The 25137-nt window shown below is 35.7% G+C and overlaps 1 protein-coding gene across 5 annotated transcripts in view; it reads right to left on the bottom strand.

Moving 5' to 3' along the window:
- The window catches only part of LOC113225829 (broad-complex core protein isoforms 1/2/3/4/5), a 220556-nt gene that overhangs the window by 183494 nt on the left and 11925 nt on the right, over positions 1 to 25137 (bottom strand). The window lies entirely within an intron of this gene.

Genomic DNA, 25137 nt, shown 5'->3' with positions numbered 1-25137 from the left:
TATAGTTTATAAACATTTATATTCAGGGTAAACTTAAAAAACGCTACTTACTTCGATATTCGATAAATCGGTATAAAATCATCACCGGCACCTCTAGGTGTGGTATGCGTCTACGGTTGCATGTATCGCGTGAGCGGTTAAGATGCGGACCCAAGTCGGCCGAAGCAAGGAGTGCCTGCATGGGTGAGGTTACAGCTCGGAGAGCACATGTCCGTTGGGAGTCCCCACACCTGCACACGCGAGAACCTGTACAACGCCGCTGATAATGCTATCTTAGTCGCTAAGTACCGATCCTCACAAATATTAACGTCAGAGTCGACACGCCAAGAAGAAGACTAGAGGTCCATGTGAAAGAGTTCGTCCAGGGAAGTACTGCTACGTAGCCTATTTCTGCCGCCAAGCGATAAATAGTAATAATTGTAAGTCCTGGGTATGGGTGCTGGTGAAATTACAGACACGTGGATATTGTCAACTTAATTCGTCGCCTTAGCGTGGTCACACATTACTTTTAGTATCGATGCGATCGCGCGTTTGTAAAGCGTGAAACCTCGCATACACGTTTTCACATAGTTCGTTTTTACTGATTTTTTTTGACGCAAATCTTATAAACTTTTCTCAAATTCAACTAATTAAAATTCTAACTACATACATTACAAATTTTTATCTTCGTTCTGAAAAATTACATAGAAATCACATACGCAGTTTTCGCTCTAAGTTGACGTTATGTAGCGACAGGCGTAATGGTTATTTAAGGCTCTGAATAGCACTGTAACTGCTATGGACAGACGTGTCTCTTACTATCAGGCGCACGCATAAATATCATTATGAAACCTGCACGTGGAAGAAGGTTTACAACTCTTGACAAAAGTGTGAAAACAGGCTAGGGTGGCGGATTGTGGCTTGAACCGGTCTCATAGCCTATTTATTACTCTATTATACGAGAAATACATTATCAGTAATTAAATTACGTTAAAGTATAGTTTTGTATTTAATTACATAAAAGATTTACTTGCTTACCCTCTTCCGACATTCAGGCACGTCTTAGTGCAAGCAAAAGTAACAACCATGCCTTGTGAATCAGCATAAGACACACGTACCGAATTAGTATAAATAAGTAGCTCAAACAAAATATAACACAGTCATTTACCAACCCACGACTCGTCTATCATTCTCTATCAAACTACCATGGCGAAGTGGTGATCACCAACACCTTTTCACCTGCGCCATGGTAAACCTACATTTATTTGGTGGGCTAAATTTCAAAACCTCGTAACTCCGTTTTCGCAGAAAATCCGGCAACTTAAGCATGAATTTTTTTGTTGGTAGCAATAGAGCTCCTTGTAAAAGAGTTCCTCCAGGGAAGTACTGCCACCTGACCTATTTCTGCCGCCAAGCAGTAATGTGAGCATTACTGCGTTCAGGTTTGAAAGGGTAAGGGTGCTGGTGAAATTACTGGCGCATGGGACTTGTCAACTTATGTCTCAGGGTAACGGGCGCAATGGCAGTGACTCTAAGATCTTTGCTATCTAAAGCTCTGAGTGGTATGAAAACTGTTATAGACAAGCGTGTAGCTTACCACCAGGCTTTTAGTTATGAAATAAATGATATAATTATTTCTAGTAATTTCGTTTTTTGTGCATACTCAAAAGTTTACATTAATGTAGGTTACGAGGTTTACAAATTTAATAATTTGTGGTTGTCTATGCGTGTGTCAATGACACGGAATAAGCGACGGAACAAACAAGTCGCGCGCGCGTGATTGTTAGCGACACTTTTACCCATAACAGTTACAATGTCACTCAGGGCTTTAAATCACGAGATCAGAAGGGAACTGCTACTGTACCCGTCACCCCGAGACTTATGACAAGTTCCATGTGCTTGTAATTTCACAAGTAACCTTCTTCTTCAAAAGGAACTCCATTGTTACGAAAAAATACAAAAATACAGGTCACAAATCGACTGTGAACTGGCAACCTGTACTACCTAAGTTTTGACGACTTTATAAGTTTAAGAAAAAAATTGTTTGCATCGTTTATATAGCATCTGGTTTAATAAATAAAAGTAAGTAGTGTATGTGTAATAAAAATATTTAGAAACTACGCATTTTTATTAAATAAATCAGTTGCTATATAAATGACGCAAACAATTTTTTTCTACAGGTAAAGTTGTCGAAATTGATATAGTACCGATTGCCAGTTCACAGTCGAAATATAATAATATTATTTATAATATAATAATAATATTATTCATGAGAAGAACGATAATATACGCGTCAACGGTTCACGTAGTTAATTCGAACTAATGCTCTACTTCGTCCGAAAACCATAACCTAACCTAACAAAACCGTATTCGTAACAAAAACGTCTAAGAATCCTCAGAAATCCCTCACGTATTCCACAAATCCCAAACTACACACACATAAACCTTCACACTACACAAAAGCCTATACACAACTATACATTTCCGATGTGTGCGCCCTTCCTTGACCTAGAGACTCGCTACTATCACTTCTAGGTCGGGATCACTACATCACATGTCCATTTTATTTTGAACTACCCCGTCCTCTTTGTTACGTTAAGCGAGTGTGTTGCCGAGTGCATTTCAATAGGTTAGTAGGGTTCTTGTCTAGATGGACATGTGGGGCTAGACGCGAGGCAGACAGCCGTTTAGGTTGGTTTAAGTTTTAATGGGGTACAAGTTTGTGGTTATGTTTAGAGAATGGATATTTAATGGATGTTGTAATTGGATATTTTATGGTGGAAACGTTGTTAGGGATAATTTGTTATTGATATGTATAATGAGATTGGTATAGTTTTTTTTAATGGGGTGTTATAAAAGAGCTTTAATTTTTTTTCTACATGCTGTCTAAATCCTTCTTCGCTGCAATTCATAATGAAGAAAAATAATTATTCGTTTTTTAAATACTGAAGTCGAGTATCAGTTCAAATTTCGAAAACCAAATTTCAGGTCGCAGGTACATTGGAGTCTTTAACATTCTCAAAATGTCTGCACGTATATCCTTTTTATCAAGTTTGATGAGAGATGAGAAGGTCTCGACTTCGATTCCCGGTAGAACCACTTTGGGTAATGAACTTTTCTTTATCTCGCAGTTCTGGAAAGTGCCCCAGTTGAAATTCCATTGCTCTGGCATTTATAGTACAGGGAATTTCCTAGTTTGAGGCCAGGCAATTGATGTGGTTGTGTGGCATATATAAAAAAATATGAAACCATAAATTGACGTTATTATAAACTGTAATAATGTAATAGCATTTTGTGTGGAACATTTTAAAGTTTAAAATTTTAAAAAAGAACGTTAAAATAAACCGCTACAAGTCAACCTGTCTTAATATTATATCAAAACGATTTTTTTTTTGGATTTGCGTTCATTTAAATTCAAATTTATACATTTGGATGTGTTTATGAACTACAAAAAGGCAGTTAACCGTTGTACCGTAAATTCGTACAATTTTATCGTTATTTATTAAGTATTAATCTTGGATAAACTCTAATAACATTAAAATGGATATTAAATGTTGTCTGAAATAAATAAATGATTATTAATAAAATACATATGAAGAGGCTGTATGGGTGAATCCTTTGGCTACCAAAAAAAAAATCAAAACTAAAAGAAACCGAGTTGTAGTTCGAGTCAATCTCGTTGTAGCAATGAGTTAAATTAATAACGCACATTCTCAACATTACTAATATATATTATAATAATAACATTTTTTATTAAAAAGACTTAGAAAATTTTACTTATACACTTTAGTTGTGTTCGTTACCGCGGCTAACGGCAATTGAAATGAATGTTTTTTCCAAATTCAAACGTGACCACTACAGAGGTACCCCCTTTTCAGCCAAAAAAAATTATTGAAATCGGTTTACAAATCTCGGAGTGATGGCGTGACATATACGCAAAAAAATACAGTTGAACTCTCCTCTATTTTAAAGTTTTAAGAATTTTATTCTATTCTATTCTATCCAAAACAGTTGCAGTGTCACTTAGAGCTTTAATCGCAAAGGGAAATCGTAAATGCCACTACGCCCGTCACTAAGATATACGTTGACAAGCCCCATGTGCCTGCAATTTCACAATTACTCTTGAAAACCGGAACGCAATAACGCTCACGTTAATGCTTGGCGGCAGAAATAATTAAGATGGCAGTACTTCCTTGGACGATCTCTCTCTCACAAGGAACTCTACTGCTACTTAATTCATTGTATATATTGCAAAGATTATATAAGTATTTATTCGATATAAGAGTACACACTGCAATAACACTATACACACTCATGATATAAGTATTTACGTAGTTTATTTTATTTTATTATCTGTTCCGGGACGCATACGTCCGTCACTCTCACTCACTCGGCTAGGGCCCATGAAAACCAGCGTCACAACCTAGCCTTGGTTGTGACTTTAGCTGAATGGGATCCTTTTGTACACGCCACAGCCGCACACATGTCAGTATAGTATTATGCAACTTGTTGTTGAAATGTTTTTACGCTGTTCTTTGTGTTATTTCTGTTTTAGTTATATTAGTCTTTGTTTTTGTGTTTTTTTTTATAATGTGGCGTTACAATAAATGGTTTCTATTTCTATTTCTATTTCTAATTCTTTATATAAGCAATAACCAATAGCAAAGCACAAAAATCTTGTACTAATTGACATTAGCTGCTTTAAGTTAATACGTCGATTTAATTAGCTCATGGACATATTTAGAGGCACTCAAAAAGGCTAGAAATTATGATAGTAACGTTTTTAAGTTTAGGTACCACTGGCCACATACACTAAGAACGCTTTGTCGAAATCAAAAGACGATGGATGTAATTATTTATCTTAATTCAAATTAACTGCACCTCTGCCACGAGTTTACTGTGACAGTTATCCGCGTAAATTACTTCACACTTTTGTATGGTAAATTATACAGCGCCCCTAGCAGTCACAAGAAAAAACAACATTTCGTATACAAACATTTTACGCGGTCGCTAGGGATAACTGTAATCTTCTAGTAGAGGCGCCAGTGGTTGTTTTAAACATTGTTATGTTATCATAATTAAGTGAACATCATGGTGGTGAAACTTCTTGACATTTATTAAACACTTAATTACAGTGAATAGCGACATCCCTAACCAGGGCTGGTAGCTGTAGAGGTGCCTAACTGGGCGACGAAATACTGTCATAGATTACTCATAGATGGCTAAAAGCCGTTAAAAACCAGATACAAAGATTCGACAATAAGCTCATAGAAAAATTCGTGAGGCACGCTGGTTCGTTCGGTTCGGTACGGTTTGCTGGAAGACGTCGGTTCGAATCCGGCCGGGTCGAAGGAATTTTTGTGTAAGTATTCGATCTTTGTATTACTAATTGTAACAAATGTGACATTCAATAAAACACTTAATTGTTATCATAATTCAACCTTTTTTTTTAGCAAAGAAATGTAATTTTTTTTTCTAAATCGCGTTAATATTAGACGTAACTGCTAGACGACTTTACTATCACAGTCAGCCGTGACCATGGGACCTGCAAAGAGTTCGAAACGTTCCTTTGTTTGAAAAAACAAATATATGCGATTTTGGTCTGAAAATATACTTCTTTCCTATGTGTAATAATAACGATTTCCCTAAATGTGTTCATGAGCAGTCATTTCAATGACAATTTCCTTCTTACAAGTTACTAAGGCTTATCTACAACATCCCAAATATTCAAAAAACTTACTTCAAATTAAAAAACAAACTACTGAACCAATTGATATGAACAAAATACACTATTTTGCATATCAATGGTACCAGGCGTGCATAAACATAGATATAGTTGCAAACTCGCAAAGTCAAGGGTTGGCCAGAAATGCATCGGGGTTCGATGACCGCCGAAACGAGCCAGCAAGGTCACGCACACTAGCGTACGCCACACATAGCCAACCGTGAAATTAGAAATACTAGGGATGAGGCACGTTCGGTTGTTCACATATCGATGGTTTCGGATATTTGATATATCGACTTGTAGTCAATGTGGGTATGTCATATATACAGCAATGGTTTTTATGAAAATATTTTGCGAATAAAATGTTATCATTCCACAAAATTTACTGTCAAAAATCTTTTTTTTTTATAGTTAATTTAAAATAAATATGACAGTTTTCTAACGTTCAATCAATTTCGCAGCAATGTTGTTTAGTTTTAAAACTTGTATATTTGTACGCATCAAATATATTTATACAATTTAATAAATATATTTTAAGTTAAAAGGACTTTTCTGAATCTACTTTGTAATAATTTAATCCATGTAACCCTCGGATTCAATCATAAAATCTTATCTCGACCATCACTACCAAAATTAGCATGTGCAACATAGTGTAGTCAGGAAATTGTTTTTTTAAACCTCGCCCGTCGTTGTAAATTCTTGCAACGGCTGCATTAGCATTCTGCCAATGCCAACAGCTAATTCTCTACCGTAAATAAATATCACACATAGTATGTTATACACACGTAAGTAGACCAAAATTGAAAGAAAACATGGAATACCTGTATCATGTTCTTAAAATATAAATACGAGGTACAATATTTTATTTCCTGTAATTTATTCAAAAACTGTCCATATTTAGAAAATGATATCATATAGAAAGAACCGTCGAAAAAGTTTTTTATAATTTGTGGGTTTATTTTTAAATATACTATTCCCAAACATCGTCCACAAACGAAGACATTGTTGTTCCTAACAGCTAAATGGAAACACTTTGTATAATCAATTTATAATCCGCTTCTCTCATTATTGTTCTCCCTATCTCTTTCTTTTATGAAAAGCGGGTAATTAAACGAAACAAGACAGTGATATTTTGACAAGACCGAACAAAGAATAGTATGCGAAATAAACAAATTTCGGCCGCCTTCTCATTGTGGGTTGAGTGCGTTGAACTCGGAAATCTGTTATTCAAAAGTAGTTCGGATTTAAATTGGTAATCAGCGGCTACAATACAAAATACACACGGATTTCTTTTAATGAAAATAATGAATTTTAAATCTAAATTGAAAAAGCATATTGTTTTAAATGCAATTACTTTTTGTTCATTTCTCTACTGAGTTCAAATGGGTAATAGTATGTAATACTTTAATAAATAATATATTCTCTAAACGACCACAGATGAAAAGGTTTATTAACTAATGTTTACGAAGCTTTCTTGCAATGGCGTACTGCTTATGTCCTTTTTAAACGTCTGGCGTACTGTGGCCAACAATTAGTGACGCAGATTGGCGAATCCTTTCATCACGATGACAAACAAGTCCCGCACTTCAGCATGGCGGCTACTTCTAGTGACGCAGGTAGCAGCACTAACTTCTGGGCCACAATAATATACAGCGTATGAAACGATAAGAAGATTCAATTAATGAACCAGCCCATTTAAATTGATATAGTTTGACAACTTTTTGATTATAATAATCGTATGTCCATGGTTATATTCTATAGACAATTATTATGCCGGAAGAAGTTGACCCATGGTTGATAAGTTATTGTTACAAAAAGTATAGCATTACAAAATATCGATAGATTTTGACTAGCGCCCATCACTATAGAGTCGTTGCACTATAGTGACTAATTTGAGTTTCATAGTGTTTGCTTTAAAGCCGACTGTGGTTTATTTTCGTAATGTTAGGCTCAAATGCTCTGATTGTTATAATGCAGAGCCATACCGAGCACTTATATTTATTATTATTTTGAAATACGTAACTTCATAATATTTACAAAAAACTAACTTTGTTACTTGTAACTTTGACTCTATGAAATTTTACATAAAATGATATAAAAGCATAGTCACATTAATACTATGTGCTAGAGAAACTCCTTACCTGGCCTCAAATTAAGAATTGCACCATGAGTACCAGAGCAGCAAAACTAGACCGAAACTAATTTAGAAAAGTTCGGGAATCGAACGTGGGAACTTTTTATCTGGAGTCCGTAGGGCTAACCGGGTTATGGATGGCATAAATTTACAAGTGCGTTGCGAGTTCAAAAAAAACAACTATTTTAACTAGCACAGTATAGTTACAAAAAATGCATAAATTTTTCTTCTCTTGGCTAATTGCCGGAAATAAATTAGTAAACATTTTCAGGGCAACTTATCTTCGATTGAACACGTCACGTAAAGATTTACGTTTTCATAAAATACAAAAATATTAATATCATCGAAAATAAATTTTTCTCTATTACAAATTCAAATTTTCAACATGGACTTAAGGAAATGATGTTTAGTATGCTAGTTTCAAAATTACATGATAGGCGTTTAATATGAAAATGTTAATTATCTCTCCGAGAGTGTATGAAAAGGTAGACGTATGTCGATTTAAAAAAGTAAACAATGTTCGCTTTTGTAAATTTTGTAAAATACGGCAGTAAGCTAGGAGAGTAAAGATACATACATCTGATATCTATCTTATTTTTTGTAAACGTTCCACGTGGCCTCTCTGTGTGCTACAATCTTTTATAGTTACGCAGAATTTCGTCTCGTGTCGACTTTCAATCTCGATCCGGATTTTGCGGGTATTTGTAGACGAACACAGTTCGTATTGGCTAGGTCGTGTTGGCAGCGCTATTACGCACACATAGAAACGTGATCGCAACGTATAGTTTATTGCGTGCCGTAGTATGAGCGCGTACGTGTCACCTTTACCACTACAGTGTGACGGTTTTTTTTAGCTCGTTCACTATAATAATATTTTGGTACGTATCCCAAATATTAATTTGGAAGTAACAGTTTGTAGCCTTCATTAATATAAACTAAAAGAAGTGTAGGTCCCACAACGCTCCCCTGAGGTATTCGCAGGTAATATATTCAGCGTTATTGAGATTCAATAGTCCACTGACGTCGTCAAGTTGCAAGTGTGTTACAAAACCAACCACTGTGTATTTTCCCGTATTATAGAAAGTGTCTAAACAAAACCACGCGGTAGCATAGCGACAGCAATGAGCACTTAGGTGTTAACCTAAAACAATGTTATTATTCCGCCTGTTGATTCTAGAAATATACTATCGCAGACTAAATTGATGATGTTCAAACTTTTATTACCAGTGACTTGCCTAACATCTGTGAATTAGCAACGCATTTAGGATAGTTGCAAGAGGACACTTATCGAAAACTTTTCTATTGTGTTTGAACATAATAGCGGCTGTAGAGATAACTCGAGTGACGTCATTATTAAATTCTCGTTTTTTTTGTTTTTGGCTCCTGAACAGGCTTGTTTTGTAATTGGCAGCTGGTAAAGATATCTTTGTTCAATGCTAAAACTAAAACTCCTGGCTGACAGCTAGTTTCGTGGATATTCATAAGTAACTCTATTTGCGTTAGCTGGGTCGAGACGACTTCGTGACGACGTGTTTAAAATGCCTTTACGACTGACGCTAATTTATACTTGTGGACTAGTTGCTATAGCAAAATGGTGTAATACTATTGAAAATATTGCGGAATAGGTACTTGAATTTCATTCGCAGTGGATAACATACAGTGTTATGGGGCAGATTAATATTATTTTTACTGTGTTCCGGTTTTGAAGGGTAGGGGTGCTGGTGAAAATTACAGGCACATGACGCTTGTTAACTTAAGTCTCAGATTGATGGACACAGTGGCAATGCCCGTCAGATCTTTGTGATTTGGAGCTCTGAGTGGCACTGCAACTGTTATAGAGTCGCGTTACTTAACACTAGGCGCACGACTAGCCGTAGCGCCATCTGTGAGGAATCTTTGTTATCATAATTCAATCTTTTTTTAGTGTTCTTTTAAATATGTCCATGAGTGTATGTAGTATAGCAGTAAAAGTAAAATTCCATTGATATATTTTGAATCTCATTTTCATTATTATTAATTTTCATTAATCTCATTTTCATTAATTTTCTCGATTATTCTTTATTTTTCAGAGATAGATTTTTTGATAGATAATGATTATTTAATTCACTACATGCGCACATATGAACGAAGGCCGTCTGTACCAATATTATAATGATTTATAAATGGTTTTCTTTGTAAATGTATGTAAACAATTCTTCACAAGTTATCATTAATAAAAACATCAAAAATATCTAAATACAGTATTATGATTCCAAAGCTTCAGAGGGAGTTATCCACTCTAACTTTCTTATCACACTATAAAGTTTTAAAATACGTCTACATAGTGTAGGGTAGGGTATATGTATACGTCCATATATAGGGTATAAGTCCACAAATATTGATCCAGAAACAAAGGCAATAACATAATATTTGTAGAGTTGGCAAGACAAAACGTATTATAGTTTAACCGACATTGAACGTCAAACGACTAATAGGGCCATTGACCGGACAACACACACAACGCCATACAGCTTGGCTAGGTCACGACAATAGCATACTATATCGGCTATAGAATAGATGTATCTTGGATCTCGACATACAGGGAAATTTCAAGGCCAAAACGGTAATTTAAATTATTTTCATCAGTAAAGCTCCCTGTAAAAGAATTCGTCCAGGGGGTACTGCCACCTTACCTACTCCAGCCGCCAAAAACTAACGTGAACAACACAACATACATGGGACTTGTCAACTTATGTCTCAGGGTATCGGGCGCAACGGCAGTGCCCCTCAGATCCCTGTAATTTATTGCTCTGAGTGTCACTACATCTGTTATGTACAGGCGAGTCGCTTACCACCAGCCCACGACTCGTTCATCCCGTTACTTAGAATTATAAAAAAAAATCATTAAAACCTATGTACAGAGTACTGCAATATATGGCTGGGAGACATGGACAATCGTAAAGAAAAACAGGGAGAGATTGGAGTCTTTTGAAATGTGGTGCTAGAAACAAATGGAAAAAATAAAATGGATTGAAAAGAAGACGAAGGAATTTTTTCTGAGTGTTCGATCTTTGTATTAATAATTATAACAAACTAGTGGAGTGATTGAGAAGAAGTCAAATGAGAAAGTTTTACAATTTTATATTTGTGGTTGTTTGCGTATGTGTAAAATATATGAAAATAAATAAAAAAAAATATATGAAAAAGATCTAAGTGAGCAGCTACAAAGAGGTTAAGGAGCTGGCTATGAACCATGAACAATGGATGAGACTAATCATAGGACCTGTAACAGGCGTGAAACTTTGATTTGTTTGAAAAAATAAATGTACGCGGACCTAAAGATCCTAAAAATAGTATCATTTTCAATGTGTAACATTTGCAAAAAAACTAAGAGTTATTGGTTTTTCATCATAAACTAACAGCCCACCAAATGACGGTTAATTATTTTTAATTAAAATACGAGAAGTGACGGTAAAGTACATTGAGTTTGTACAAAATGGCGCTTTTTCACTTGAACTGATTTGTTTGCGATAATGCCATACAATTCTCTTGAGATAACGATTTCCAGCGAATAAATATCAGACAAATAAATAATTCAAAAAATAAACTTAGCCGTAAAAAAGTGCTGTTCAAATATTATAGACCTACTTAAAATAAATTTGGTCCACGAGAAGATAAAGACTACAAAGTAAAAAAAAAATAGACACTCTGTAACCAGACATGACTTGCTTAATCCTTTATCCAACAAAAAAATTCTTCAGTCTAGCTCACCTTTTGTAAAACGAGACTTCAATGCTTTTATTTTGAACTTTGAGTCTTTAAACTTAGGAAATAAAGTCTTGAAATTTGAGTTGATATTGGAAAATCAAAATATTGAGTTCTAAACCAAACGATTAAGGCTTTAATTGCAACAACGGTTGCAAAACCTGCCTAGCCGCTATATCCAAAAACTTCGTAACAGATTTGAACCTTATTTCATTAACGTTAAAGTCGAGTATTCCTTGTAGGTTAGAAACGCAGAACGTCCTTTAGTGTATGAAGAAAACCGCCGAAATGCATCGGAAGGTCTATGAACTCAAGCAACCAAGGACAGCGCATTCCATTTTTAAATTTAAAGCTAGCGCGCCAATAGAAGGCAGGATCTAAATAGGCGGCCATCTTGCGGCGTCATTTTTGCGGGAAGATTTTTTAATTGAGCCTTTGGGGTCAGCCATAAATTACGTATTGCCGTGTGAATTTAATTTTGCTTTCAGAGAAGTGGTTTGGTAATTGCTGTTTTAATGAGGAAATTGAACTTTGCACGAATTTTAACTTGCATTGACATCTTTGAACTACACATTTGCAATTTTTGGTGAAGATTTTTAGGTACCAAATTCTTTTAGGAGAATATTTCATTATCTTAAAATAAACTCGTTCTGAATAGAATTTGGAACACATTAACAGAATTATCGTTACTATATTTGCATCGCGTAATATACGGGTCTACCCTAGTGCATTTTTGGGTTTCGCAAACTTTTTTCACCAGACAATGGCAACGTGTTATTCAGCCAGTAATTAGGGAGCGGTAATGAGATAGCTATATTCCTAATTGTAAGCATTTTGTTTCATTTCTTATTTTAATGAACTTAAAAATCGTAGTAACAGTCTTCAGAGGTAACCCGTATCTTGCGGTATTCTTCTTCTCGTGTAGATGTTTTTTATTTATTTTAGAATTATGTTGAGCAGTAGCTCTTGATTGTACTATCTGTTGCTGCTTTAAGATCTTCCATCGCGGAGGTGTTTGAGCAAGAGCAAGTGCTGCATGGACTGTTGGAGCACCGAAGTCACATTGAGTTAGATTAAGACCCCTAAACACACTTTTTTTATGTAACGGGACAAACAAGTCGTGCTTCTGGTGGTAAGCGACACTCCTGTCCATAGCAGTGCTAGTCAAGAGCTTTAAATCGCAAAGATCTGACTGGCGCTGCCCCTACGGCCGTTACCCTGCGACATAAGTTGATAAGTCACATGGTACTGTCATTTCACCAGCACCTTGTCCTTGAAAACAGGAACACAGTAACGCTCACATTTTTCTGATAAAATAGGCGTAGGACTAGGCCACCACCTTAGTAACCACTTAAAACAAAGGGTAGTCAACTATTGCTATCCAGGAGCTACTTTTAGTCAAATTATTACACTGTTAAGTGATTGCAACTTTGATAAATATACAACAGTGATTCTTATAATAGGTGATAGTACTAACATTAGTAAAAAAGAAGTAAATAGTAGCATTGACGTGTTCTTGAGAATTCATGAGAAGTGTGGGTGTAAATTCATACTAAGTGCATTCCCTTACTGCTCTAACCTAGACATCGCTCGTAATAAGTATATATACAACATAAATTCGCACATTCATAATTTGACTTGCCGTCATAGTGACGTTATATTTTGTTTTGATATTAATAAGTTCGTAAGGAACTTCAAACTTTTTGAGAATAATTTACTTTTACCCCTAAGGTATCTAAGACATATAGCTAGTTTGCTATCTTTTAATATTAAGGACGCTGTTATAGAAGATATAACACAGTCCCACGACAATGCTCCTACTTTAAGTAGCAACAGTATACTTTTTAATAAGCATAATTTAAACTGAAAAACACGACAACAGAAAAGTCTAATCGTTTCCATGTAGTACATCAAAATATTCAAGGCTTTTCTGGCAAAATATTAGAAATAAGTCTTTTTTTGCACGATATTTCCGTTGACGTGTTTTGTGTTACAGAACACTGGCTGAAAGATTACGAAGCCATTAACAATATAGAAAATTATGTAATAGTCAGTTCGTTCATAAGAAAGAGCTTAAGTAGAGGCGGATCCATGATTATTATTAAGCGTAACTTAAAATTTAAAGAGCGTAAGGATATCACAAATCTTTCTACTGAACGAACTATTGAGATTTCATGTGTGGAATTGGATCAGTTTGTCGTCTTATGTGTATACAGGCCCCCATCTGCTAATTTTAACGAGTTTGAATTAATTATGGAAGACAGTTTAAAGCGGATTTTTCCAACCAAAAAAAACGTAGTAATATGTGGAGATTTCAATGTAAACCTGTTGGAAAACTGTTCTACTTCTGTAAGACTCATTAATTTATTTCAAAGTTTTAACTTGATTAATCTTTTTTTAGAACCAACTCGCATTACTGCCTCCTCTTCTACTTGTATTGATAACATCTTTTGTAACACAGACGCAGTGTCTAAATCAATAATTAATTGCTTAAGATCTGACCATAGTGGCCAATTGGCTTCTTTTAATTGTAAAATGAGCAAGAAGGTAGACCAATTTCTCTGCAGACCGATTACCACAGAACGAATAATTAGATTTCAAAATAATATCGGCAGTAGTTTAAATTCCCTATCCCATATACCGGAGGATCCAAATACTTTATATAACACGATATTTGGTTTAATTAAAAATGAATTTGACAATATATTTAAATCGAAAACATTAACTTTCCATAGAGAGACTAAATTCAACGACTGGGCAACAGTAGGTATTCATAAGAGTAGGTCTCGTTTGTATGAGCTATATGCTATGAAAACTTATAATAATAATTCCAATTTTATAGAATATGTTAGAATTTATTCGAAAATATTTAAAAAAGTTTGTGTAGCTGCTAAGGTTAAGTTTCACAGCGACAAAATTAGACAATCGATAAATAAATCTAAAACTACTTGGAGCATAATAAATAAAGAGTCAGGCAGGGTTAAACTACACGATAGAGATATAGTTTTAGAATTAGACAGCAAACTTATAAAATCTAAAGATAAAGTAGCCCAAGCTTTTGAATCGTTCTTTTCGGAAATTGCTGTGAACACTACAAAATCATTAAATTCCTCCCCTTCACTTGCTATTGATCTCCTAAAGGAAAATGTTAACGTTTGTGGCAGTTTATTTAATTTTCGTCATGTTAATCCACAAGACATCATAAAAGCTTTTAAGTCAATACATGTTAAAAAAACTGAAGATCTCTGGGGCATATCAACTAAAGTTATAGACTCAGTTATTAATCTCATTTCCCCACAGTTAGCTGTAGCTTTCAATAGGTGCGTTGACGAAGGTGTTTTTCCCGATTTAATGAAATACAGCAAGGTTATTCCCTTATTCAAAAGCGGTAGGAAAGTTGATCCTAGCAACTATAGGCCCATTTCAATTTTACCAGCTTTAAGTAAAATATTCGAAAAGGTTATGCTAACTCAATTACTGTCCTTTTTCGGTAGGAATCATATTTTTCATAGTGAACAATACGGGTTTACTAGTGGTAGATCGACTAGCGATGCGGGGGTAGCGTTACTAAAACACATCTTTGATGCTTGGGAAAGGTCCCAGAACGCTATTGGTGTTTTCTGTGACCTCTCAAAGGCATTTGATTGCGTTGATCATAATACTCTTATTAGGAAGCTGGAACATTACGGTGTAAATGGCAAGGCGTCGAAACTTGTCTCGTCATATCTCAACGGTAGAATTCAGAAAGTAGACATAAATGGAGTAACTTCTTTGGGTTCTCCAGTAAAAATGGGTGTTCCGCAGGGCTCAATACTTGGACCTTTCTTATTTCTGATTTATATTAATGATCTGCCATTCTTTGTTAAGGACCATTGCGAAATAGTGTTGTTTGCTGATGACACATCCTTGATTTTTAAAACAGACAGACATGACATTAACCATGACCGTATTAATGATACCCTCTCTAAGGTAGTTTATTGGTTTAATGCTAATAATTTATTGCTTAATGCCAAGAAGACAAAATGTGTTAAATTTGAATTACCTAACGTAAAATCGACTAGTCCAAGCATAGAAATAAACGGAGAAAAGTTAGACCTTGTTAATAAAGCAGTCTTCTTGGGAGTGACCTTAGATAGTAAACTTCAGTGGCTTCCACATATATCGTCCCTGGCCAGCAGATTAAGCTCCGCTGCATACGCAGTCCGCAGAATACGTGAGCTTACCGATGTTAGTACTGCTAGACTAGTTTACTTTAGTTACTTCCATAGTATAATGTCCTACGGGATTCTCATGTGGGGTAAAGCGGCAGATATTCAAACCATATTTGTATTGCAAAAACGAGCGATTCGTTCTGTGTACCGTCTAGGCTCTCGGGTATCTCTCAGAGAAAAATTTAAGGAGACTGGTATCATGACTGTGGCATCGCAGTACATTTACTCAAATATTTTATATGCCCGTAAAAATATACATAATTTCAATAAGAAAGAAGATATCCATAACATTAACCTTAGAGCTAAGTCCAAACTCATGGTACCACGATTTCGTTTAACCAAGGTAAACAACTCTTTTATGGGGAACTGTATACGTTTTTACAATAAGATTCCGGAGCATATATTAAGTTTATCATTTCCTAAGTTTAAAAACTACATTAAAAATATTTTGATCGAAAAATCATATTACAAAATTGAAGACTACGTGTTAGATAAAGATGTATGGAAAGACGACATGGCTCCAGAATCCACACAAATTTGATTCAAAGTGTACTCCATAGCATTTAAGTTTATTTGAAAAGAGCAATCCCTAGAGTTTCTTGCTCGTTCTTCTCAGGGAGGTCAGCGTAGTGAACGAGCAGTAGCTTAAATGTGACGTTTTCAAGTGTAAATTTATTTTACCTATGGAATAAATAATCTTTGACTTTGACTTTGACTTTGACTTTGACATTGCTGCGGCAGAAATAGGTCGCACTGTCTCGCGTATAACCACGTGACTTCAATAAAAAAAAAAATGAAGAACTACAGTTTTATACCGAAAAAAGTATTAGCATTTTAAAACAACGATATCTCCGAAGTAAACCCAAAAATGCGTAGACCGTGAAGCCTAAAGTTCCCTCGAATCAGCGCGAATGCAAATGCGTTCGTGGAACGCGTGTGCGTGTCGCGCGGGCGCAACGCATGCGCCGTGACGGCTGACGATGACTGAGCCGAAATAATGATAGGTAATGCGAGTACCAAGCGTATATCATTTAACTACAAAGAAGTGCATCGTGGAGTAAATATAATTTTAAAAATATGAAACATAAATAATTAAGACGATTAATAAAGCTAACATTTCGTATTTATTATACACACTTTATCATATTAAGCGAAACAAATATAGTCAGAATATAAAATGGTAACATTTATACTTAAATAAACAAGAATTAGACTAAAATTAAGAATTAAATAGAAAGTACACGTTGTCGAAATTGCCTATATTAAAAATAATGGCCACAACACGTTCATTATAATTGTATATTCATTATTAATTTTGCTCTGGTGTGTGTTCTTAAAATCATTAATGAGTGAGAGAGATTCTCTGCCTAATTCTTTTTTATGATACCAAATCACAGGTTGAACAAGTCGTGCATCTGGTAGTAACCGGCACGCCTGCTCATAACAGTTGCAGTTTCACTGGAAGCTTTAAGTCACAAAGATCTGAGAAGCATGGTCACTGCTCCCGACAGACATAACTTGACAAGTCCCACCAGCCTATAAAAACTGAAACAATAATGCTCGTATTACTGCTTGGCGGCAGAAATAGATAAGGTGGCAGTACTTCCTTAGACGAACTTAGGTTTACCAACTTTACATATTTTGCAATTTGAAAGCTTAGAACTTTCTACAGTATTACCTAACTGTCGTAAAAGATGGGACGCACCGATACATGTTAATATAATGCTGATTGTATAGTGTCCACATTGCTTATTGCTGCTGTCACGCGTTCGACGATGGTGTAAACATTGTAAAGTATAGCATTTATAATGGTTGACATTTCATATGACAAGGTCTTAGGTCTCCACATTGCTGCAAATATATTAATATCAAAATACACGACATAACATTTAGACAGGTAAGGTATAAAAATACAATAAAAGCCTAAAAACTAGGATTAAATTATTTTAATAACATTGGGTCCCCGCGGTGAAGTGTCCAAAATGCTGCAGTATAGTCCTTTATATTTTATTTTTGGAATTTGAGCCGGAATAGTTGGAACTTCTCTTAGTCTTCATATTCGTGCTGAATTAGGTAATCCTGAATCATTAATTGATGGTGATCAAATTTATTACACTATTGCAACAGCTCATGCTTTCATTATATTTTTTTATAGTTATACGTATTATAATTGGTGGATTTGGAAATTGACTTCTACTTTTATTATTAGAAGCTCCTGATGTAGCTTTTCCACGAATAAATAATATAAGATTTTGACTTCTTCCCCTTTCTCTTACTCTTTTAATTACTATAAAAATTGTAGGAGCAGGAATTGGATGAATGGATGGAGTTTAGCCCCCACTTTCATCTAATATACCTCATGGAGGTAGATCTGTAGATGTAGCATTTGTTTCTCTACATTTAGCTGGTTCCCTTTTTGTATAGCTATGCTAATACGTTGGGCAGGGTAGCTGTCAGCCTTTCGGTTTCCCAGGCAGTCTACTATTTTTGAACAAAATTTTGTAAAAATGAGGGTCTGTCGAGATTCTGGTACTTATTACTTTTTAGTTTTTCCGCCAGCTCAGCTACGGAGCCAGCCCTTTGTTGGTGTGTTGGAGATGGGATGGGGCAAGTGTGTCGTACTACAAATTGGACATGAAATAACTTTTTCAGATCAAATATCGCCTTTATTTGCTTTTCTGAAATAAATCTTTTTTTTTGCGCTTTTTACAGGGCTTTGATCACGGTTGACTGAGAGGGTGTTGATCATCAACCAGTTATGTCTTTGAGTCTTTATTTAACGTAACTAAATTACTAAAGATTTTCACACCCTTATCAAATAAATGTGTTTACATAAGATGCATGACCCAATAACGCTATTGTGAAAATAAACAACCCTCAAAAGCTGCCTCCGCTGTACGCCCACGTGACGTGCTATGACGAAATATGACATATAAAAAGCCTACAGTGACGTACGCGAGCTGTAACTACGTATTTACGCAACGAGGGGAGTGCGGAAAAAATAGGGCTTATCGCTGAACAAAGAAACTAAAAAAAAACGTCACTAACTGGTATGTAAAAAAGGAACTTGTTGCTAGTCTGGAACATATTAATAGTAAACTATAATTCCCCCTGGGTTGTACTGTCAACAGCACATCTAGCTATATACTTTTGTTCTAATATCGCCTTCTATGCAACTTAACAAGATCTGTAAAAATGCGTGTGCAGGCGTAGTTTGATGTGCTGTCGTCTGTACTAATCTTTAGTGTACTCACTTTTTACGTAATGATTTTTCTGACCGCAATAATGTTTTTTTTTGTTTTTAATTAAACTGATTTTACAATTTGGAATAAAAAGATGAAAGTCCTCATGTGTTATAAGTGTGTTTTGAAAACCACTGACAACTCGTTTACGGGCATAGGCTAGTCACAGATGGCGCCATTATCGTTGGTGATATTATTACCTGTTTTGAAGTGTTGAGCCCTCCATAGATGTGACCAAACGTTCAATTGGTAATTTATTAAAATCTCACTGCGTCACATATTTCCAATATAAATTTTCCATAATATATATCCTATAGTAGTCACAAATTAAAGGAACGTAATGAATGGAGTCTCGTGCGCAGGTGTAAAATGTACCACGCTCTCTACGAAGCTACGGCTTCGTAGGCTTAGATTAAGCTACGCGACCGTAGCATAGATTCGTTGTCTAGTTACGACTACGCGTAGCATAGTTCGGTACTACGAGTGATCGTGTTTTGTATTGTAACAAATTTTTAAATTCCTAACGTACCTTATTCCTGGATAACGTTATTAACTCAGTGGAGAACGGTTCGTATCTAAGTTACGTATATTTGTGGTACGTGTGTTGTCGAAGGCGCTTCGGAAGAATGTTAAGTTGTCAAACCGCATTGGGTCAGCACGTCGAACTATCGCCTTAACCATCTCGTTTGAGGAGACCCGTGCTCACTTGTGGGATGAATGACTGGATGATAATAGCATATTCCTGATTTTAAACTTATCTAACTAAACATATATCTATAGTTCATTTTTCAGAATCAAAATTTCTTTTGTTAAATTTAAATTAAAAAAAACCCCGTACTGACCGTGTACTTTTACTTAATTACAACTAACTATGACGTCAAGACTGTTCCACATATGCTGCGTGTGACGTAGACGTAGTATTTTTATCCTTATCAACCGGCTACAAAAAAGAAGACTTCGTTTAATTTTTTTAACTGCCTCCGTGGCCGAACGGTTACCATGCTGGACTGCCACGCAGAGGTCCCAGGTTCCATTCCCGGGCCGGGAGAAATATTTCTATGATTTACATTTATTTATCTCGTGGGTTTGGGTGTAATTTGTGGTTGTCTATGTGTGTGTCCATGGCACCCGCGACAAAGGGTTTCCCTAGTGCGGGGCTATGTTATTATTAAAAATTATTTCCAAATTAGTCGTCAACATTGTTTCGCGTTTTATCATAGGATACCGTTATAAGAGCGACAGGCAACTGTCCTAAAGGGAGGCTAACTACCCCTATAATTACCGTATACGACCATCTGTTAATGACACTTTTCATAGTTTGATCACTATCGAAAATATATATTAATATATGTGTTGAGACTAGATAGAATAGAGTGAACTATGATGCGTTTAACGATGTTGTTTAAAAGAGGTAGTGATCGCGGGTTCAATTTCCGGTAGGACCAATTTGGGGAATGAACTTTATTAAATTTATTCTGTTCTGGGTGTTCTGGATAAATGAACCAAAAATCGAATCGTGATGCGTCACCTACGAGGCGGTAACACTGGGCGATTCTAGCCGCACCCAGCTGATCATTGACACAATGGATCAGGGTTCACAATGGCACGAATTTTTCACAAACTAATTTTTAGCTTCTCACAGTAAACAGCAGAAAACTCCTTGTGAAAGCGTTCGTTCTGGGAAGTACTGCCATCTTACCTGTTTCTGCCGCCAGCATTGTCAGCATTACTGTGTTCCAGTTTTGAAGTGTAAACCCGTTTTGAAGGGTAAGGGTGCTGGTAAAATTACAGGCACATAGGACTTGTCAAATTATGTCTCTGGACGACGGGCGCAGTGGCAGAGTCCCTCATATCTTTATGTTTAAAGCTCTGAGGGGCAGTGCAACTGTTATGGACAGACGTCGCTTACCACCAGGCGCACGATTTGTTTATCCCGTCACTCGGTATTGTAAAGAAAAGGTGGTTTATCTAAAACCAGGACAAATTGCAGGTCTGACAATGATAACTGGTTTGTAAATCCAACAAAGCTGCAGCAGTGGAAATTCTGGATGCGTAAGTACCACAAAAGAAACTCCCCGTTAAGATGCTGTCAGTTCGCCTCATTGACGCCTCCGGTGACTAGAGGGCAGACAGCTGATTCAGCGAAAGAATAAATTTCTATCCAAATTAACTATCCAACGACGTAACTTCGCCTGGCATCTGGGTACGATACCTTAGTGTAAGGTTTTAAATTCTTTAGTTCCATATGGGGTTATTTTTAAAATACAACAATCTCACAGAACTTTATCGCTATAATCATAAGCAACAACATTTGTTGAATGAGTTTTTACAAAACATAATCAATTTACCAAAACCCACCCTTCGTTTTGCATAGAGTTATCGCGATCTATTTAAATACACACATCAAAAGTGTATAGGGATCATAGTATTTTTTTACATATTTGTTTACCCTATCAAAATTGAAATAAAAATGGCTATATAAATTTATTAATAATAATGGTAATAATTAAAAAAAAATGGTATTGTCTAGGCTGAACTATCCATATATATCACGGTATATATATATATATATATATAACGCTGTATATAGGTTATCTCAAAAAAAGCTCGAAAAAATTGATATAAAAGTATGTAATAATAAAATCTATTAAAATTACATTGTTTTCAATAATTATTCCGCATTTTCAAGAAGTAAAATAAATAAAACAAGCTGAGTCTTGATAGTCACGTTGTGAGTTCGGAACTATAGTCGAGTGTCAACTGTTAGTTTCGCCAAGAACATATAGATGGCGTTGTTATAATTTTACGAAATAAACATCGCTTATTTTTATTTAACGATAAATTATTTACTATGTGCTATTAAATAAAAAATAAACAAAATATTGAAGAGACATATATAAATAATATTGTTTCCATTGCATCCGTGTACTATTTTAAGATTGCTAAATTTGACATAAGAGCAATATTACTTTAATGTTAAAGTCGCGTCATAGTACGAACTGAGTGAATGAATAGTCACAAAGCTGCCAATAAAACGTCATAGTTGTAACATTACAATAAGCTTACTTCAAGCGCGTTATGGTACGAAAAGTCAATGTAAGGTTAAATATTGCTGTAAGAGGTTGTGACAGTGTGAAATTTTCAATCTGAACTAAACTTATTCTTTTGAGGATTCCTATATATAGGTATATTACAATAACAACATTCAACGTCCACATTAATGTCATTCATAGAACTAAATGAACCAATCAAAAACATCTTGAACAATCGCATCCTGTTCTCACCGACAAGTATGTGCAAGTATATAGTTATGTGTGTTCGACGTACAAAAAAACGGGGTAATAATAGTCCGCCGCCGGTATTGAGGTCAAGGTGGATGCATTTGTGCAACTTTCGAAACCTCCCCCCCTTTCGGCCTCCCCATGCGTCTGCGCGCGTCTGCATTCTGCATCTTTTTACTTGACTATTTAGTAGCCTCGTTTGTTTTCGTGAAGCTGATTTTTTTTCAATTCAGATTGGGTTTGAGATAAATGCGTCTCACTACAGACCACTGTGTCTCGCATAAGTAGGGTGTAAATAGTTCCACTATTTTGAAATGTCTGTGCTAATATCCTAAATGAGAATGTCTGGTGCGTTTTGACGCCTAAATCGCTAAACCAATTTTGATGAATTTGAAAATAAATTTTAAAGGGGTGAAATTTTGTTTGGAGAACCAATAAAACTATGAAAATTAGTACGAGTATAGTACAGTAGACTATTCGAATTACGTATTCCTGTGTATAAATTGCTATGCAATAAAAAGTAATAATGATTCTAGATTAAGAATGTGTTTGGAGTTTGAAACATAAATAAAAGTTATTTATAATGAAATCGCCAAGGAATCGAACTTGAGACCTCCTGCATAGCAAAACAGGCGTCGAGGTCGACTGCGCACACGCAGTTTATCCTTGCGACGAGCAAGCTTTGTTATTTATAGTGCGCCTGCGTTATAAACATTCCATTTTCGCTTTTTGGGGTTCCGTAGTGTGAATTATAACAAAGTTTTATTTTACTCGTATTTCTGTTTTTATTTACTATCCCTGCTTTAGCACGATGATAAATGGAAGTAACTTAAAATTTTTGGAAATACATATTAATTACAATATTCAAACTTTCATATTCTACGTTTTAATATAAGTTTTTTATATGATTGCAAGTGACGGGACGAACAAGTCATGAACCTGGTGGTAAGCGACACGCCTGTCCATAACATTTGCAGTGCCGTTCAGAACTTTAAATCGCTACGGTCTGAGGCCACACACTGCCACTGCGCTCGATACCCTGAGATATAAGTTGACAAGTCCATGTGCTTGTAATTCCACTTAAACCCTTACCCTTCAAAAGCGGAACGCAGTAATGCTCATATTACTGCTTGGCGGCAGAAAAAGTAAAGTGGCAGCACTTCCCTGGAGGAACTCTCTCACAAGGAGCTCTAATACTACTTAAGTATAAGTAATTCATTTTCGTCAAAGTCGTCTGTGGTTCGGCGGTTAATACTGTTGTCCCTGGATGAGGAGGTCCCGGGTGTGGTTCCTCATAGTAAGTTTAAATTTGTAACCAGGTAATTAGTATAGTTATCTCGCACTATTATTAACCAATTTCGGAAAAAGGAGGAGGTTTTCAATACGATTGTGTTTTTTATGTATGATACGCGATAAATCTGGTAATTGTCAATCGATTTTGATTTTGGTAAAAAGAGGGTACTTCAGTATTGACCCCATTAAAATTTGACAGAAATATTCCACCTCTAAGGGTGGTAAACTAGGGGATGAATCCGGTTCCGCGCACTTTCAGGTAAGCGACTCCAATAAAACTTGGCAAATAAATGTAATTCATCGAAAATTTAGGTTCTTTTTTTATGAAAAGGTTATAATTATAATTATAAAGAGGTTCATCTTTAAGCAGGTCCCGGTGGGAATTGAACTCGGATTTTTTTAAGTATCGGAGCTCCCCCGCATATTATACCGAACCCTTATAAAGGTACAACTCAACCTTACGCGGGTTTATTACGGCCATTCAGGAAGGCCATTCGTCCTAACTTAATAATATGTAAATGTTAAGACCAAGGTTTCTACAGTTGTTTTTCATTAGGTCTGTAATAATTGTTTTTTAACTACCAATCAGTTATACCTGTTTGGTTTGTTATTTAAGTTCAATAAATAGTTTTTTTGTTAAATTCGAAATAAATATGTTGTTATTTCTGTATCGATACCTTTTTTTATGATACTAAGTCACGGGACGAACAAGTCGTGCGCCTGATGGTAAACGACACGCCTGTCTATTACAGTTGCAGTGCCACTGAGAGCTTTAAATCACAAAGATCTGAGGTGCACTGCTTCTGCGCCCGTCGCCCTGAGACATAAGTTGAAAAGTTTCATGTGTCTGTAATTTCACCAGTATTCTCACCCTTCAAAACCGGAAGTAAGGCTCACATTATTGCTTGGCGATAGAAATAGGTAAGGTGACAGTACTCTCCTGGATGAACTCCTTCACAAGAAGCTCTACTGCTATTTCCAGTGAACACTACGTCAACTTAATTTTTTTGGTAATTTTCTGTTATTTTTGTAAAGAAACATATCTAGTTACGAATATTATGCTCCCCGAATTTTGTGAAAAGAAAAAACAAAATTCCAAGAAAAAAAGCAAAACGTATTGCATTGCAAGCAAGCGGATGGCTGTGGTCTCTGCGTACACTTATGAGAAAAAGGCGCAAAAGTTTACTTACGTAAAATTTAAAACTTAGTCTTTCGGAGCCTCACTAACACGTTCGTGAACAGTAACAGCGTTCTATTATTGAACGTAGTTGAGGAGTTGAATAATCTGTACTATCATGGTGGCAGCATCAGACCAAAGTTACCATAATATTGTAATGTCATCGAATTCCCATAGCATCCCAAATATCAAATCGATCAGATAAACAGAAGTATAACAACACATTCTCAATCCATGACACCACTTGGAGTCGCAAATTGGGTTCAAACAGAAGTCCACGCATACCTATGGAGTCACAACTAAGTACAATATACTACTTTAATGTTAAATATTCTGGTTGGATATGTTTAA

This window comes from Hyposmocoma kahamanoa, unplaced genomic scaffold, assembly GCF_003589595.1.
Source record: "Hyposmocoma kahamanoa isolate Upper Pololo Valley unplaced genomic scaffold, ASM358959v1 175, whole genome shotgun sequence".
Classification (NCBI taxonomy): domain Eukaryota; kingdom Metazoa; phylum Arthropoda; class Insecta; order Lepidoptera; family Cosmopterigidae; genus Hyposmocoma; species Hyposmocoma kahamanoa.
Note: the sequence above shows the minus strand (reverse complement) of the source record. Positions and strands in the feature narration are given on the sequence as shown.